Genomic DNA, 16,984 nt, shown 5'->3' with positions numbered 1-16,984 from the left:
CTTTTAAACTCACCTGAGCTAACAGGTATGTAAGCTGGTTACTCTGCTGCGCTTAAAATTTCTTTTTTGGTTTGCTACAATGCCTTTTCTGAAACGTTGTCTCCCTCTGCTGGAACACTGACTTCTTTCATTTAATGCCTGCAGACTATAAAAGAGAAACCAACCCAAAAAGTTTGGTTGATTAGTCTGTGGCATTCTTTTAAACTGTTGCTTATGGCGGTCTCTGTGAGCTTCTCAGTGACATTCAGCCATCCAGGTATCCCGCCTGCAGTAGACGGAATGTGGCAATGGAACGCTGGCTGCGCGTGTCATAATAGGCTCTGAGCATTTATATACCTGCGCACAGCAGCAGCCACCTTCAGTCTGCTGCTGGACAGCCAGCAGCAGCAGCAGCAGGAGAGGTAATTAATCAGCAACCCTCCTGCTAAGGGTAGACAGCTGCTCGTTCCACCCCCCCGCCGCCTTAATTGGTTCTCCTCCCTTCCAACGGTGTTGAGGCGGGTGGGAACAGCCGGGGGTTGAGGGTACTGTGCTAAAAGAGGTGGAGTTATGCAGATCTAAAACGCGTGGATTGCAGCAGCAGCAAGCCGAAAAGTGCAGGCATGTGAGGGATCTAGAGGTTGACAGCATGTCTTCTTAACGGGAGTCCAGGTGGCCATCTCCACAAATGGACTTTTCAGAATCCTTGGGTGGCACCGTAGTCGGAAACCAATTCTGGTTATCGCTTCTCGGCCTTTTGGCTAAGATCAAGTGTAGTATCTGTTCTTATCAGTTTAATATCTGATACGTCCCCTATCTGGGGACCATATATTAAATGGATTTTTAGAACAGGGAGATGGAAAAAGAGCTTGCTCTGTCCACTCCACGCATTGACCTGGTATTGCAGTATCTCCAGGACCGGTGCACCCCTTCTTTAATGCAGTTTCTAAAATCAGAAAGAATTGAATTCAATGCTTTTTGTTCATTTTGCTTGTTTGTCGGATTTTGGGATGGACTCTTTGGCTTTGCTTTTCTTCTCCTCATTGGATTTTTCATGTTAAAAGTTGCAGAAGCCAGATGACAAGCTCATTTTGGTTCAACTTCAGCAACTGTGCATTGCATTGCCATGTAATGTAATGTAATGCAATGCTATCTATCTAGCTCTCCCTCTATACTTCCTTTTGGATAAACAGACATATTAGGCAAGCATTTTGGAGCTTTCACCTAAATAACTACAGGTGGTGAGATAAGCTGCACAATATAATTGACCTTTCAGTATATTGTTGCACACACACCATCTATTTAGCAAATGCCCTTGTTATCAACAGCAGCCTTTTAAACTCACCTGAGCTAACAGGTATGTGAGCTGGTTACTCTGCTGCGCTTAAAATTTCTTTTTTGGTTTGCTACAATGCCTTTTCTGAAACGTTGTCTCCCTCTGCTGGAACACTGACTTCTTTCATTTAATGCCTGCAGACTATAAAAGAGAAACCAACCCAAAAAGTTTGGTTGATTAGTCTGTGGCATTCTTTTAAACTGTTGCTTATGGCGGTCTCTGTGAGCTTCTCAGTGACATTCAGCCATCCAGGTATCCCGCCTGCAGTAGACGGAATGTGGCAATGAAACGCTGGCTGCGCGTGTCATAATAGGCTCTGAGCCTTTATATACCTGCGCACAGCAGCAGCCACCTTCAGTCTGCTGCTGGACAGCCAGCAGCAGCAGCAGCAGGAGAGGTAATTAATCAGCAACCCTCCTGCTAAGGGTAGACAGCTGCTCGTTCCACCCCCCCCCGCCTTAATTGGTTCTCCTCCCTTCCAACGGTGTTGAGGCGGGTGGGAACAGCCGGGGGTTGAGGGTACTGTGCTAAAAGAGGTGGAGTTATGCAGATCTAAAACGCGTGGATTGCAGCAGCAGCAAGCCGAAAAGTGCAGGCATGTGAGGGATCTAGAGGTTGACAGCATGTCTTCTTAACGGGAGTCCAGGTGGCCATCTCCACAAATGGACTTTTCAGAATCCTTGGGTGGCACCGTAGTCGGAAACCAATTCTGGTTATCGCTTCTCGGCCTTTTGGCTAAGATCAAGTGTAGTATCTGTTCTTATCAGTTTAATATCTGATACGTCCCCTATCTGGGGACCATATATTAAATGGATTTTTAGAACAGGGAGATGGAAAAAGAGCTTGCTCTGTCCACTCCACGCATTGACCTGGTATTGCAGTATCTCCAGGACCGGTGCACCCCTTCTTTAATGCAGTTTCTAAAATCAGAAAGAATTGAATTCAATGCTTTTTGTTCATTTTGCTTGTTTGTCGGATTTTGGGATGGACTCTTTGGCTTTGCTTTTCTTCTCCTCATTGGATTTTTCATGTTAAAAGTTGCAGAAGGCAGATGACAAGCTCATTTTGGTTCAACTTCAGCAACTGTGCATTGCATTGCCATGTAATGTAATGTAATGCAATGCTATCTATCTAGCTCTCCCTCTATACTTCCTTTTGGATAAACAGACATATTAGGCATGCATTTTGGAGCTTTCACCTAAATAACTACAGGTGGTGAGATAAGCTGCACAATATAATTGACCTTTCAGTATATTGTTGCACACACACCATCTATTTAGCAAATGCCCTTGTTATCAACAGCAGCCTTTTAAACTCACCTGAGCTAACAGGTATGTGAGCTGGTTACTCTGCTGCGCTTAAAATTTCTTTTTTGGTTTGCTACAATGCCTTTTCTGAAACGTTGTCTCCCTCTGCTGGAACACTGACTTCTTTCATTTAATGCCTGCAGACTATAAAAGAGAAACCAACCTAAAAAGTTTGGTTGATTAGTCTGTGGCATTCTTTTAAACTGTTGCTTATGGCGGTCTCTGTGAGCTTCTCAGTGACATTCAGCCATCCAGGTATCCCGCCTGCAGTAGACGGAATGTGGCAATGGAACGCTGGCTGCGCGTGTCATAATAGGCTCTGAGCCTTTATATACCTGCGCACAGCAGCAGCCACCTTCAGTCTGCTGCTGGACAGCCAGCAGCAGCAGCAGCAGGAGAGGTAATTAATCAGCAACCCTCCTGCTAAGGGTAGACAGCTGCTCGTTCCACCCCCCCCCCCGCCTTAATTGGTTCTCCTCCCTTCCAACGGTGTTGAGGCGGGTGGGAACAGCCGGGGGTTGAGGGTACTGTGCTAAAAGAGGTGGAGTTATGCAGATCTAAAACGCGTGGATTGCAGCAGCAGCAAGCCGAAAAGTGCAGGCATGTGAGGGATCTAGAGGTTGACAGCATGTCTTCTTAACGGGAGTCCAGGTGGCCATCTCCACAAATGGACTTTTCAGAATCCTTGGGTGGCACCGTAGTCGGAAACCAATTCTGGTTATCGCTTCTCGGCCTTTTGGCTAAGATCAAGTGTAGTATCTGTTCTTATCAGTTTAATAGCTGATACGTCCCCTATCTGGGGACCATATATTAAATGGATTTTTAGAACAGGGAGATGGAAAAAGAGCTTGCTCTGTCCACTCCACGCATTGACCTGGTATTGCAGTATCTCCAGGACCGGTGCACCCCTTCTTTAATGCAGTTTCTAAAATCAGAAAGAATTGAATTCAATGCTTTTTGTTCATTTTGCTTGTTTGTCGGATTTTGGGATGGACTCTTTGGCTTTGCTTTTCTTCTCCTCATTGGATTTTTCATGTTAAAAGTTGCAGAAGCCAGATGACAAGCTCATTTTGGTTCAACTTCAGCAACTGTGCATTGCATTGCCATGTAATGTAATGTAATGCAATGCTATCTATCTAGCTCTCCCTCTATACTTCCTTTTGGATAAACAGACATATTAGGCAAGCATTTTGGAGCTTTCACCTAAATAACTACAGGTGGTGAGATAAGCTGCACAATATAATTGACCTTTCAGTATATTGTTGCTGTTATGTTCTGCTACCAAAGCTAAGGAAAGAGAGGAGATCTGTCCCTACTATAAGACTCAGCTGAATCCCTACGATGTAACAGGGAACCTGATCCTGCGATCAGACCTGCTAAAGTCCTAATCTAGTCTGTACGAAGACCTATAGATGTGGGGAGGAAATCCCTACAGGTACTAAGGACTGGGAGGAATATGGGACACCTCCTAACAGAAATAGTAGCAGACAGACGAACAAACAAAATAGATAGAACATAGAGGTCCGTAGACCAAGCAAACTAACAGAGTTAGATACAGAGCACAGGCTAGCCAGAAAGTAGATATACAATAAAGTCCAGCAAAGCCAGAAGGGCGGAGCAGGATTAAATAGGCCAACAAGGTCATGTGACCAGCAAAGGAAAAAAAACCTAACAGCAAGGTTCTAACAGTACCCCCCCTTCTAAGAGGATCCTCCGGATCCCCTAGGACCAGGCTTATCAGGAAATCTCCTGTGAAACGCTCTGATAAGTCTGGACGCGGAAACATCATCTGACCTCACCCAAGAGTTATCCTCGGGTCCGAAACCTTTCCAGGCCACAAGATACTGCAAACTACCTCTATACCGTCTAGAGTCAAGGATGCGAGAAATTTCATATTCCCCGTCCTCCACCACCGGAGGAACAGAGGCAGAGGCGTCACCATCCGACACGACAGCTTTTTTTAACAGAGAGACATGAAAGACCGGATTAATTCTCCAGGAGGTAGGAACCTCCAACCTAACAGCAGATTGGTTGACAACCTGAAGCACCTTAAAGGGCCCTACAAACTTGGGACCCAATTTCTTAGAAGGAATCCTCAACCGCAGATTCCTAGAGGACAACCAAACCATGTCACCAACAGCGAACAAAACCTCCTGTCGTTTCCTATCAAAGTAGTCTTTAGATTTTCTGTTGGCCTCCTGAAGATTACCACGCACATCCGTCCAAACTCTTTCCAAATCACCGGAAAAATTCTCCTCCTCAGGCACGGCAGATCCCAACTTGGAGAACGACCCAAACGACGGATGTCTCCCAGAACAACAAAAAAAAGGCGAACAACCAGCAGAAGAAGATGTATGATTGTTCAGAGCAAATTCGGCAAGTGGCAGAAACTCAGACCACCCCTCTTGATTGTCTGCCACAAAACAACGCAAGAACTGCTCAACATCCTGGTTTTTCCTTTCTGTTTGGCCATTAGATTCAGGATGGTATCCGGACGAAAACGACAAATGAATTCCCAACCTGTCACAAAAGGCACGCCAAAAACGAGCCACGAACTGAGGACCCCTATCAGAAACAATGTCAGTAGGAACGCCATGAAGTCTGACAATTTCCTTGACAAAGGCCTTAGCGAGAGTTTTAGCGCAGGGCAGTTTGACGAAGGGAACCAAGTGACACATCTTGCTAAAACGGTCCACGACCACCCAGATGACAGTAAAACCCTCAGAGGGGGGAAGGTCAGTTATAAAGTCCATAGCCAAATGTGTCCAAGGAGCACTGGGGACCTCCAAAGGACAAAGCAACCCCGCAGCAGGAGTATGTGAGGACTTGGATCTAGCACATATAGTACATTGGCGCACCCACTTAATGACTTCCTTCTGCCATCCAGGCCACCAAAAACTGCGACCCACCAGTCTCTTGGTCTCAGAGATTCCGGGATGACCTGCCAACCGAGATTCGTGACACTCAACAAACAAATCTCTCCTAAAGGTCCCAGGCACAAACAACCTCCCATGAGGAGTGTTAGATGGGGCATTCTCCTGTGCTTTAAGAATCTCATCTTCCAAAACGGAGTCTAAAGCAGCTATCACAACACCTTCTTGTAAAATGTTTTCCTCTTTCTCAGCACCGACTATGGGAGAAAAACTGCGAGACAAGGCATCCGCCTTAACATTCTTAGTACCAGGGATGTAAGTAACGGAGAAATTAAACCGCGAGAAAAACAGTGCCCACCTAGCCTGACGGGCATTCAGGCGCTTGGCAGCATCAAGATATATCAGATTTTTATGATCCGTAAGAACCTGAACGGGAAATTCCGCACCTTCCAAGAAGTGGCGCCAGTGTTCAAATGCGAGTTTAATAGCCAATAATTCCCGATTACCAATATCGTAATTCAATTCAGTCTCCGAAAATTTTTTGGAAAAAAAGGCACAAGGATGTAATCCATCCCCGTTATCCTGAGACAATACTGCGCCAACCCCCACAGAGGAAGCATCAACCTCAACCAAAAACGGCCTAGTAACATCAGGCTGCATAAGGATGGGAGCAGAGGTGAACCTCTCCTTGAGATACACAAAAGCTTCAATGGCCTCAGAAGACCACTGAACAGCATCAGCACCTTTCCTGGTGAGATCAGTCAGAGGTTTGACAATACTAGAAAAAATTTTTATGAATTTTCTATAGTAATTGGCGAAACCCAAAAACCTCTGTATCGATTTCAAACCAATAGGCCTAGGCCATTCCTGCACAGCCTGAACCTTAACCGGATCCATCTCAAAACCTTTGCTGGAGATAATGTAGCCCAAAAAACTAATTCTCTGTACAGCGAACTCACATTTCTCCAGCTTAGCAAAAAGCGAATTGTCCATTAATAACTGTAATACCTCACGCACGCTCCGCCAATGAGACTCCAGATCTGGCGAATAAATCAAAATGTCATCCAAATACACAACCACATTTTTACCAATCAAAGGTCTAAGGATGTCATTAATCAGATTCTGAAAAAATGCAGGAGCATTAGTAAGACCAAAAGGCATAACCAGATTCTCAAAATGACCCACAGGAGTGTTAAAAGCAGTCTTCCATTCATCACCCTCCTTCATGCGCAACAGATTGTATGCCCCCTTAAGGTCAATTTTAGAGAACCACTTGGCCCCCAATAACTGGTTAAACAGATCAGGAATCAATGGCAGTGGGTAAGGATTGCGTACCGTAATTTTGTTAATCTCACGGAAATCCAGACAAGGACGTAAACCACCGTCCTTTTTTTTTACAAAAAAAAATCCAACCGCCACAGGAGACTTAGAGGGCCTAATGTGACCGGCGGCCAAACTTGTCTGTATGTATTCCTCCAAAGCCTTCCTCTCAGGAATAGTAAGGTTAAATAAACGACTTTTAGGAAGAGTCGCTCCAGGGACAAATTCAATAGAACAATCATAGTCTCTATGGGGAGGCAAAACCTGCGATTCCTTCTCAGAAAAAACTCTCCAAAAATCCTGAATAGGAACAGGCAATTCTCCCCTATCCAAAGCTGCAATACGCCCGTTACAACACTTGTCATAACATTTATGGCTCCAGGATTTAATTTCACTGGTAGACCAATCCAGTACAGGATTGTGAAATTTTAACCAGGGCAAACCCAATATTACTGGAGAAGGCAAGTTATTCAACACTACCAAATCCAATTTCTCATGGTGAACACCATTAATAGTGAGAGGAAATTCACTGACCTTGAGAGTAATATTCTTCAAAGGGGAGCCATCCACAGAAACCACAGCAATGGGGGATGATAAAGGTTCAGGTTTTAAATTGAGTTTTTCCACGAATCCCCCATCAATTACATTCAATGTAGACCCGCAATCAACAAACACCCGAAATTCCATTAATTTTTCCTGAGCAATCGTGGAAGCAGCTAAAAATATACCCTTGGAATTTAAACAGGCAATACGGGCGTGACTGACCATTTTTTTTTCTTTCTTCATACGAAGCTCACAGCCTTTAATCAAATGACCAGATTTTCCGCAATAGTAACACAAGCCTTCTGAAAAACGACGATCTTTTTCTTGAGAGCGAGGTGCCACCGATCCAATCTCCATCGGTTCACCACTGTTAGAACCTTGCTGTTAGGTTTTTTTTCCTTTGCTGGTCACATGACCTTGTTGGCCTATTTAATCCTGCTCCGCCCTTCTGGCTTGGCTGGACTTACTGTTATGTTCTGCTACCAAAGCTAAGGAAAGAGAGGAGATCTGTCCCTACTATAAGACTCAGCTGAATCCCTACGATGTAACAGGGAACCTGATCCTGCGATCAGACCTGCTAAAGTCCTAATCTAGTCTGTACGAAGACCTATAGATGTGGGGAGGAAATCCCTACAGGTACTAAGGACTGGGAGGAATATGGGACACCTCCTAACAGAAATAGTAGCAGACAGACGAACAAACAAAATAGATAGAACATAGAGGTCCGTAGACCAAGCAAACTAACAGAGTTAGATACAGAGCACAGGCTAGCCAGAAAGTAGATATACAATAAAGTCCAGCAAAGCCAGAAGGGCGGAGCAGGATTAAATAGGCCAACAAGGTCATGTGACCAGCAAAGGAAAAAAAACCTAACAGCAAGGTTCTAACAGTTGCACACACACCATCTGTTTAGCAAATGCCCTTGTTATCAACAGCAGCCTTTTAAACTCACCTGAGCTAACAGGTATGTGAGCTGGTTACTCTGCTGCGCTTAAAATTTCTTTTTTGGTTTGCTACAATGCCTTTTCTGAAACGTTGTCTCCCTCTGCTGGAACACTGACTTCTTTCATTTAATGCCTGCAGACTATAAAAGAGAAACCAACCCAAAAAGTTTGGTTGATTAGTCTGTGGCATTCTTTTAAACTGTTGCTTATGGCGGTCTCTGTGAGCTTCTCAGTGACATTCAGCCATCCAGGTATCCCGCCTGCAGTAGACGGAATGTGGCAATGGAACGCTGGCTGCGCGTGTCATAATAGGGTCTGAGCCTTTATATACCTGCGCACAGCAGCAGCCACCTTCAGTCTGCTGCTGGACAGCCAGCAGCAGCAGCAGCAGGACAGGTAATTAATCAGCAACCCTCCTGCTAAGGGTAGACAGCTGCTCGTTCCACCCCCCCGCCGCCTTAATTGGTTCTCCTCCCTTCCAACGGTGTTGAGGCGGGTGGGAACAGCCGGGGGTTGAGGGTACTGTGCTAAAAGAGGTGGAGTTATGCAGATCTAAAATGCGTGGATTCCAGCAGCAGCAAGCCGAAAAGTGCAGGCATGTGAGGGATCTAGAGGTTGACAGCATGTCTTCTTAACGGGAGTCCAGGTGGCCATCTCCACAAATGGACTTTTCAGAATCCTTGGGTGGCACCGTAGTCGGAAACCAATTCTGGTTATCGCTTCTCGGCCTTTTGGCTAAGATCAAGTGTAGTATCTGTTCTTATCAGTTTAATATCTGATACGTCCCCTATCTGGGGACCATATATTAAATGGATTTTTAGAACAGGGAGATGGAAAAAGAGCTTGCTCTGTCCACTCCACGCATTGACCTGGTATTGCAGTATCTCCAGGACCGGTGCACCCCTTCTTTAATGCAGTTTCTAAAATCAGAAAGAATTGAATTCAATGCTTTTTGTTCATTTTGCTTGTTTGTCGGATTTTGGGATGGACTCTTTGGCTTTGCTTTTCTTCTCCTCATTGGATTTTTCATGTTAAAAGTTGCAGAAGCCAGATGACAAGCTCATTTTGATTCAACTTCAGCAACTGTGCATTGCATTGCCATGTAATGTAATGTAATGCAATGCTATCTATCTAGCTCTCCCTCTATACTTCCTTTTGGATAAACAGACATATTAGGCAAGCATTTTGGAGCTTTCACCTAAATAACTACAGGTGGTGAGATAAGCTGCACAATATAATTGACCTTTCAGTATATTGTTGCACACACACCATCTATTTAGCAAATGCCCTTGTTATCAACAGCAGCCTTTTAAACTCACCTGAGCTAACAGGTATGTGAGCTGGTTACTCTGCTGCGCTTAAAATTTCTTTTTTGGTTTGCTACAATGCCTTTTCTGAAACGTTGTCTCCCTCTGCTGGAACACTGACTTCTTTCATTTAATGCCTGCAGACTATAAAAGAGAAACCAACCCAAAAAGTTTGGTTGATTAGTCTGTGGCATTCTTTTAAACTGTTGCTTATGGCGGTCTCTGTGAGCTTCTCAGTGACATTCAGCCATCCAGGTATCCCGCCTGCAGTAGACGGAATGTGGCAATGGAACGCTGGCTGCGCGTGTCATAATAGGCTCTGAGCCTTTATATACCTGCGCACAGCAGCAGCCACCTTCAGTCTGCTGCTGGACAGCCAGCAGCAGCAGCAGCAGGAGAGGTAATTAATCAGCAACCCTCCTGCTAAGGGTAGACAGCTGCTCGTTCCACCCCCCCCCCCCGCCTTAATTGGTTCTCCTCCCTTCCAACGGTGTTGAGGCGGGTGGGAACAGCCGGGGGTTGAGGGTACTGTGCTAAAAGAGGTGGAGTTATGCAGATCTAAAACGCGTGGATTGCAGCAGCAGCAAGCCGAAAAGTGCAGGCATGTGAGGGATCTAGAGGTTGACAGCATGTCTTCTTAACGGGAGTCCAGGTGGCCATCTCCACAAATGGACTTTTCAGAATCCTTGGGTGGCACCGTAGTCGGAAAACAATTCTGGTTATCGCTTCTCGGCCTTTTGGCTAAGATCAAGTGTAGTATCTGTTCTTATCAGTTTAATATCTGATACGTCCCCTATCTGGGGACCATATATTAAATGGATTTTTAGAACAGGGAGATGGAAAAAGAGCTTGCTCTGTCCACTCCACGCATTGACCTGGTATTGCAGTATCTCCAGGACCGGTGCACCCCTTCTTTAATGCAGTTTCTAAAATCAGAAAGAATTGAATTCAATGCTTTTTGTTCATTTTGCTTGTTTGTCGGATTTTGGGATGGACTCTTTGGCTTTGCTTTTCTTCTCCTCATTGGATTTTTCATGTTAAAAGTTGCAGAAGCCAGATGACAAGCTCATTTTGGTTCAACTTCAGCAACTGTGCATTGCATTGCCATGTAATGTAATGTAATGCAATGCTATCTATCTAGCTCTCCCTCTATACTTCCTTTTGGATAAACAGACATATTAGGCAAGCATTTTGGAGCTTTCACCTAAATAACTACAGGTGGTGAGATAAGCTGCACAATATAATTGACCTTTCAGTATATTGTTGCACACACACCATCTATTTAGCAAATGCCCTTGTTATCAACAGCAGCCTTTTAAACTCACCTGAGCTAACAGGTATGTGAGCTGGTTACTCTGCTGCGCTTAAAATTTCTTTTTTGGTTTGCTACAATGCCTTTTCTGAAACGTTGTCTCCCTCTGCTGGAACACTGACTTCTTTCATTTAATGCCTGCAGACTATAAAAGAGAAACCAACCCAAAAAGTTTGGTTGATTAGTCTGTGGCATTCTTTTAAACTGTTGCTTATGGCGGTCTCTGTGAGCTTCTCAGTGACATTCAGCCATCCAGGTATCCCGCCTGCAGTAGACGGAATGTGGCAATGGAACGCTGGCTGCGCGTGTCATAATAGGCTCTGAGCCTTTATATACCTGCGCACAGCAGCAGCCACCTTCAGTCTGCTGCTGGACAGCCAGCAGCAGCAGCAGCAGCAGGAGAGGTAATTAATCAGCAACCCTCCTGCTAAGGGTAGACAGCTGCTCGTTCCACCCCCCACCCCCCCCGCCTTAATTGGTTCTCCTCCCTTCCAACGGTGTTGAGGCGGGTGGGAACAGCCGTGGGTTGAGGGTACTGTGCTAAAAGAGGTGGAGTTATGCAGATCTAAAACGCGTGGATTGCAGCAGCAGCAAGCCGAAAAGTGCAGGCATGTGAGGGATCTAGAGGTTGACAGCATGTCTTCTTAACGGGAGTCCAGGTGGCCATCTCCACAAATGGACTTTTCAGAATCCTTGGGTGGCACCGTAGTCGGAAACCAATTCTGGTTATCGCTTCTCGGCCTTTTGGCTAAGATCAAGTGTAGTATCTTTTGAAAAGGCAGTTTTGTCCTTGGGCTGCCCTAGTAAATTGATGCATATTACACACTGGTTTGGTGCACTTGTTAGTACGCCAGGTGGCTCATAGAGTTATCTGATGGAAAACATGGCCCTCCAGGATCGAAGTCACTAGGCTGGGTAAGTGTGAGGGCTTTGGAGCAATGTGCCCCAGGAGTAGGCGCCCTGGTGGGAGTCCAAGCTTACTGGGACTGGCAACCCCAGAAAGACTTGGCTTCATTGCACGCCGCACCTTTGCCAATCATACTTTCTGAGCAACCCCCCCTATTCCTGGCCTCCGGGCTTGGAAGGGGAATTTTTATAAACCCGGTCGGAGGTCCGGTCAGCTTTGGGCTGAGAAACCAACACAGGCTCCAGCTCCACTAGGGTGGCAGCCTAGATGGAAGCTGGGAGCACGAAAACGGCTCTTCTCCGGCTTCGGCTAGGGAGAGCATCGGAGATCCCTGACCCTCGCTGTGGCCTTCTGGCTCGGAGGGATGGGGATGGTTTATTGGGGACCCTCTCCTCCGGGAAGGGTCCACATGAATCCTCGCCTCGTGCGCTGTTTTGGTGTGACTTCGGTCACATTTTTCAGTGCCTTGGATGCAGCTTCAATCAAAAAATCTGTTCTTATCAGTTTAATATCTGATACGTCCCCTATCTGGGGACCATATATTAAATGGATTTTTAGAACAGGGAGATGGAAAAAGAGCTTGCTCTGTCCACTCCACGCATTGACCTGGTATTGCAGTATCTCCAGGACCGGTGCACCCCTTCTTTAATGCAGTTTCTAAAATCAGAAAGAATTGAATTCAATGCTTTTTGTTCATTTTGCTTGTTTGTCGGATTTTGGGATGGACTCTTTGGCTTTGCTTTTCTTCTCCTCATTGGATTTTTCATGTTAAAAGTTGCAGAAGCCAGATGACAAGCTCATTTTGGTTCAACTTCAGCAACTGTGCATTGCATTGCCATGTAATGTAATGTAATGCAATGCTATCTATCTAGCTCTCCCTCTATACTTCCTTTTGGATAAACAGACATATTAGGCAAGCATTTTGGAGCTTTCACCTAAATAACTACAGGTGGTGAGATAAGCTGCACAATATAATTGACCTTTCAGTATATTGTTGCACACACACCATCTATTTAGCAAATGCCCTTGTTATCAACAGCAGCCTTTTAAACTCACCTGAGCTAACAGGTATGTGAGCTGGTTACTCTGCTGCGCTTAAAATTTCTATTTTGGTTTGCTACAATGCCTTTTCTGAAACGTTGTCTCCCTCTGCTGGAACACTGACTTCTTTCATTTAATGCCTGCAGACTATAAAAGAGAAACCAACCCAAAAAGTTTGGTTGATTAGTCTGTGGCATTCTTTTAAACTGTTGCTTATGGCGGTCTCTGTGAGCTTCTCAGTGACATTCAGCCATCCAGGTATCCCGCCTGCAGTAGACGGAATGTGGCAATGGAACGCTGGCTGCGCGTGTCATAATAGGCTCTGAGCCTTTATATACCTGCGCACAGCAGCAGCCACCTTCAGTCTGCTGCTGGACAGCCAGCAGCAGCAGCAGCAGGAGAGGTAATTAATCAGCAACCCTCCTGCTAAGGGTAGACAGCTGCTCGTTCCACCCCCCACCCCCCCCGCCTTAATTGGTTCTCCTCCCTTCCAACGGTGTTGAGGCGGGTGGGAACAGCCGGGGGTTGAGGGTACTGTGCTAAAAGAGGTGGAGTTATGCAGATCTAAAACGCGTGGATTGCAGCAGCAGCAAGCCGAAAAGTGCAGGCATGTGAGGGATCTAGAGGTTGACAGCATGTCTTCTTAACGGGAGTCCAGGTGGCCATCTCCACAAATGGACTTTTCAGAATCCTTGGGTGGCACCGTAGTCGGAAACCAATTCTGGTTATCGCTTCTCGGCCTTTTGGCTAAGATCAAGTGTAGTATCTGTTCTTATCAGTTTAATATCTGATACGTCCCCTATCTGGGGACCATATATTAAATGGATTTTTAGAACAGGGAGGTGGAAAAAGAGCTTGCTCTGTCCACTCCACGCATTGACCTGGTATTGCAGTATCTCCAGGACCGGTGCACCCCTTCTTTAATGCAGTTTCTAAAATCAGAAAGAATTGAATTCAATGCTTTTTGTTCATTTTGCTTGTTTGTCGGATTTTGGGATGGACTCTTTGGCTTTGCTTTTCTTCTCCTCATTGGATTTTTCATGTTAAAAGTTGCAGAAGCCAGATGACAAGCTCATTTTGGTTCAACTTCAGCAACTGTGCATTGCATTGCCATGTAATGTAATGTAATGCAATGCTATCTATCTAGCTCTCCCTCTATACTTCCTTTTGGATAAACAGACATATTAGGCAAGCATTTTGGAGCTTTCACCTAAATAACTACAGGTGGTGAGATAAGCTGCACAATATAATTGACCTTTCAGTATATTGTTGCACACACACCATCTATTTAGCAAATGCCCTTGTTATCAACAGCAGCCTTTTAAACTCACCTGAGCTAACAGGTATGTGAGCTGGTTACTCTGCTGCGCTTAAAATTTCTTTTTTGGTTTGCTACAATGCCTTTTCTGAAACGTTGTCTCCCTCTGCTGGAACACTGACTTCTTTCATTTAATGCCTGCAGACTATAAAAGAGAAACCAACCCAAAAAGTTTGGTTGATTAGTCTGTGGCATTCTTTTAAACTGTTGCTTATGGCGGTCTCTGTGAGATTCTCAGTGACATTCAGCCATCCAGGTATCCCGCCTGCAGTAGACGGAATGTGGCAATGGAACGCTGGCTGCGCGTGTCATAATAGGCTCTGAGCCTTTATATACCTGCGCACAGCAGCAGCCACCTTCAGTCTGCTGCTGGACAGCCAGCAGCAGCAGCAGCAGGAGAGGTAATTAATCAGCAACCCTCCTGCTAAGGGTAGACAGCTGCTCGTTCCACCCCCCCCCCGCCTTAATTGGTTCTCCTCCCTTCCAACGGTGTTGAGGCGGGTGGGAACAGCCGGGGGTTGAGGGTACTGTGCTAAAAGAGGTGGAGTTATGCAGATCTAAAACGCGTGGATTGCAGCAGCAGCAAGCCGAAAAGTGCAGGCATGTGAGGGATCTAGAGGTTGACAGCATGTCTTCTTAACGGGAGTCCAGGTGGCCTTCTCCACAAATGGACTTTTCAGAATCCTTGGGTGGCACCGTAGTCGGAAACCAATTCTGGTTATCGCTTCTCGGCCTTTTGGCTAAGATCAAGTGTAGTATCTGTTCTTATCAGTTTAATATCTGATACGTCCCCTATCTGGGGACCATATATTAAATGGATTTTTAGAACAGGGAGATGGAAAAAGAGCTTGCTCTGTCCACTCCACGCATTGACCTGGTATTGCAGTATCTCCAGGACCGGTGCACCCCTTCTTTAATGCAGTTTCTAAAATCAGAAAGAATTGAATTCAATGCTTTTTGTTCATTTTGCTTGTTTGTCGGATTTTGGGATGGACTCTTTGGCTTTGCTTTTCTTCTCCTCATTGGATTTTTCATGTTAAAAGTTGCAGAAGCCAGATGACAAGCTCATTTTGGTTCAACTTCAGCAACTGTGCATTGCATTGCCATGTAATGTAATGTAATGCAATGCTATCTATCTAGCTCTCCCTCTATACTTCCTTTTGGATAAACAGACATATTAGGCAAGCATTTTGGAGCTTTCACCTAAATAACTACAGGTGGTGAGATAAGCTGCACAATATAATTGACCTTTCAGTATATTGTTGCACACACACCATCTATTTAGCAAATGCCCTTGTTATCAACAGCAGCCTTTTAAACTCACCTGAGCTAACAGGTATGTGAGCTGGTTACTCTGCTGCGCTTAAAATTTCTTTTTTGGTTTGCTACAATGCCTTTTCTGAAACGTTGTCTCCCTCTGCTGGAACACTGACTTCTTTCATTTAATGCCTGCAGACTATAAAAGAGAAACCAACCCAAAAAGTTTGGTTGATTAGTCTGTGGCATTCTTTTAAACTGTTGCTTATGGCGGTCTCTGTGAGCTTCTCAGTGACATTCAGCCATCCAGGTATCCCGCCTGCAGTAGACGGAATGTGGCAATGGAACGCTGGCTGCGCGTGTCATAATAGGCTCTGAGCCTTTATATACCTGCGCACAGCAGCAGCCACCTTCAGTCTGCTGCTGGACAGCCAGCAGCAGCAGCAGCAGGAGAGGTAATTAATCAGCAACCCTCCTGCTAAGGGTAGACAGCTGCTCGTTCCACCCCCCCCCCGCCTTAATTGGTTCTCCTCCCTTCCAACGGTGTTGAGGCGGGTGGGAACAGCCGGGGGTTGAGGGTACTGTGCTAAAAGAGGTGGAGTTATGCAGATCTAAAACGCGTGGATTGCAGCAGCAGCAAGCCGAAAAGTGCAGGCATGTGAGGGATCTAGAGGTTGACAGCATGTCTTCTTAACGGGAGTCCAGGTGGCCATCTCCACAAATGGACTTTTCAGAATCCTTGGGTGGCACCGTAGTCGGAAAACAATTCTGGTTATCGCTTCTCGGCCTTTTGGCTAAGATCAAGTGTAGTATCTGTTCTTATCAGTTTAATATCTGATACGTCCCCTATCTGGGGACCATATATTAAATGGATTTTTAGAACAGGGAGATGGAAAAAGAGCTTGCTCTGTCCACTCCACGCATTGACCTGGTATTGCAGTATCTCCAGGACCGGTGCACCCCTTCTTTAATGCAGTTTCTAAAATCAGAAAGAATTGAATTCAATGCTTTTTGTTCATTTTGCTTGTTTGTCGGATTTTGGGATGGACTCTTTGGCTTTGCTTTTCTTCTCCTCATTGGATTTTTCATGTTAAAAGTTGCAGAAGCCAGATGACAAGCTCATTTTGGTTCAACTTCAGCAACTGTGCATTGCATTGCCATGTAATGTAATGTAATGCAATGCTATCTATCTAGCTCTCCCTCTATACTTCCTTTTGGATAAACAGACATATTAGGCAAGCATTTTGGAGCTTTCACCTAAATAACTACAGGTGGTGAGATAAGCTGCACAATATAATTGACCTTTCAGTATATTGTTGCACACACACCATCTATTTAGCAAATGCCCTTGTTATCAACAGCAGCCTTTTAAACTCACCTGAGCTAACAGGTATGTGAGCTGGTTACTCTGCTGCGCTTAAAATTTCTTTTTTGGTTTGCTACAATGCCTTTTCTGAAACGTTGTCTCCCTCTGCTGGAACACTGACTTCTTTCATTTAATGCCTGCAGACTATAAAAGAGAAACCAACCCAAAAAGTTT

The 16,984-nt window shown here is 45.3% G+C and overlaps 9 non-coding genes and 1 pseudogene across 9 annotated transcripts; all 10 read left to right on the top strand.

Annotated features, from left to right (window-relative positions):
* Positions 1–720: 720 nt before the first annotated feature.
* LOC141208479 (U2 spliceosomal RNA) lies at positions 721–911 on the top strand. The gene has a single exon (XR_012278707.1). It is a non-coding gene; the product is annotated as a U2 spliceosomal RNA (small nuclear RNA).
* A 1,119-nt stretch (positions 912–2,030) lies between these two features.
* On the top strand, positions 2,031–2,221 carry LOC141208478 (U2 spliceosomal RNA). Its single transcript, XR_012278706.1, has one exon. It is a non-coding gene; the product is annotated as a U2 spliceosomal RNA (small nuclear RNA).
* Positions 2,222–3,342: 1,121 nt separating this feature from the next.
* Positions 3,343–3,533, top strand: LOC141209930 (U2 spliceosomal RNA). The gene has a single exon (XR_012280116.1). It is a non-coding gene; the product is annotated as a U2 spliceosomal RNA (small nuclear RNA).
* A 5,484-nt stretch (positions 3,534–9,017) lies between these two features.
* On the top strand, positions 9,018–9,208 carry LOC141208477 (U2 spliceosomal RNA). Its single transcript, XR_012278705.1, has one exon. It is a non-coding gene; the product is annotated as a U2 spliceosomal RNA (small nuclear RNA).
* Positions 9,209–10,330: 1,122 nt separating this feature from the next.
* LOC141208475 (U2 spliceosomal RNA) lies at positions 10,331–10,521 on the top strand. The gene has a single exon (XR_012278703.1). It is a non-coding gene; the product is annotated as a U2 spliceosomal RNA (small nuclear RNA).
* A 1,128-nt stretch (positions 10,522–11,649) lies between these two features.
* LOC141210763 (U2 spliceosomal RNA) lies at positions 11,650–11,765 on the top strand (annotated as a pseudogene).
* A 524-nt stretch (positions 11,766–12,289) lies between these two features.
* Positions 12,290–12,471, top strand: LOC141210524 (U2 spliceosomal RNA). The gene has a single exon (XR_012280689.1). It is a non-coding gene; the product is annotated as a U2 spliceosomal RNA (small nuclear RNA).
* A 1,125-nt stretch (positions 12,472–13,596) lies between these two features.
* On the top strand, positions 13,597–13,787 carry LOC141209928 (U2 spliceosomal RNA). The gene has a single exon (XR_012280114.1). It is a non-coding gene; the product is annotated as a U2 spliceosomal RNA (small nuclear RNA).
* Positions 13,788–14,907: 1,120 nt separating this feature from the next.
* LOC141208474 (U2 spliceosomal RNA) lies at positions 14,908–15,098 on the top strand. Its single transcript, XR_012278702.1, has one exon. It is a non-coding gene; the product is annotated as a U2 spliceosomal RNA (small nuclear RNA).
* A 1,120-nt stretch (positions 15,099–16,218) lies between these two features.
* On the top strand, positions 16,219–16,409 carry LOC141208473 (U2 spliceosomal RNA). The gene has a single exon (XR_012278701.1). It is a non-coding gene; the product is annotated as a U2 spliceosomal RNA (small nuclear RNA).
* The last annotated feature ends 575 nt before the right edge of the window (positions 16,410–16,984 follow it).

The sequence above is a fragment of the Phyllobates terribilis genome, unplaced genomic scaffold (genome assembly GCF_046119375.1).
Source record: "Phyllobates terribilis strain yellow unplaced genomic scaffold, ASM4611937v1 Scaffold_169__1_contigs__length_4117513, whole genome shotgun sequence".
Lineage (NCBI taxonomy): Eukaryota > Metazoa > Chordata > Amphibia > Anura > Dendrobatidae > Phyllobates > Phyllobates terribilis.
This window is presented reverse-complemented; position numbering and strand designations above follow the sequence as displayed.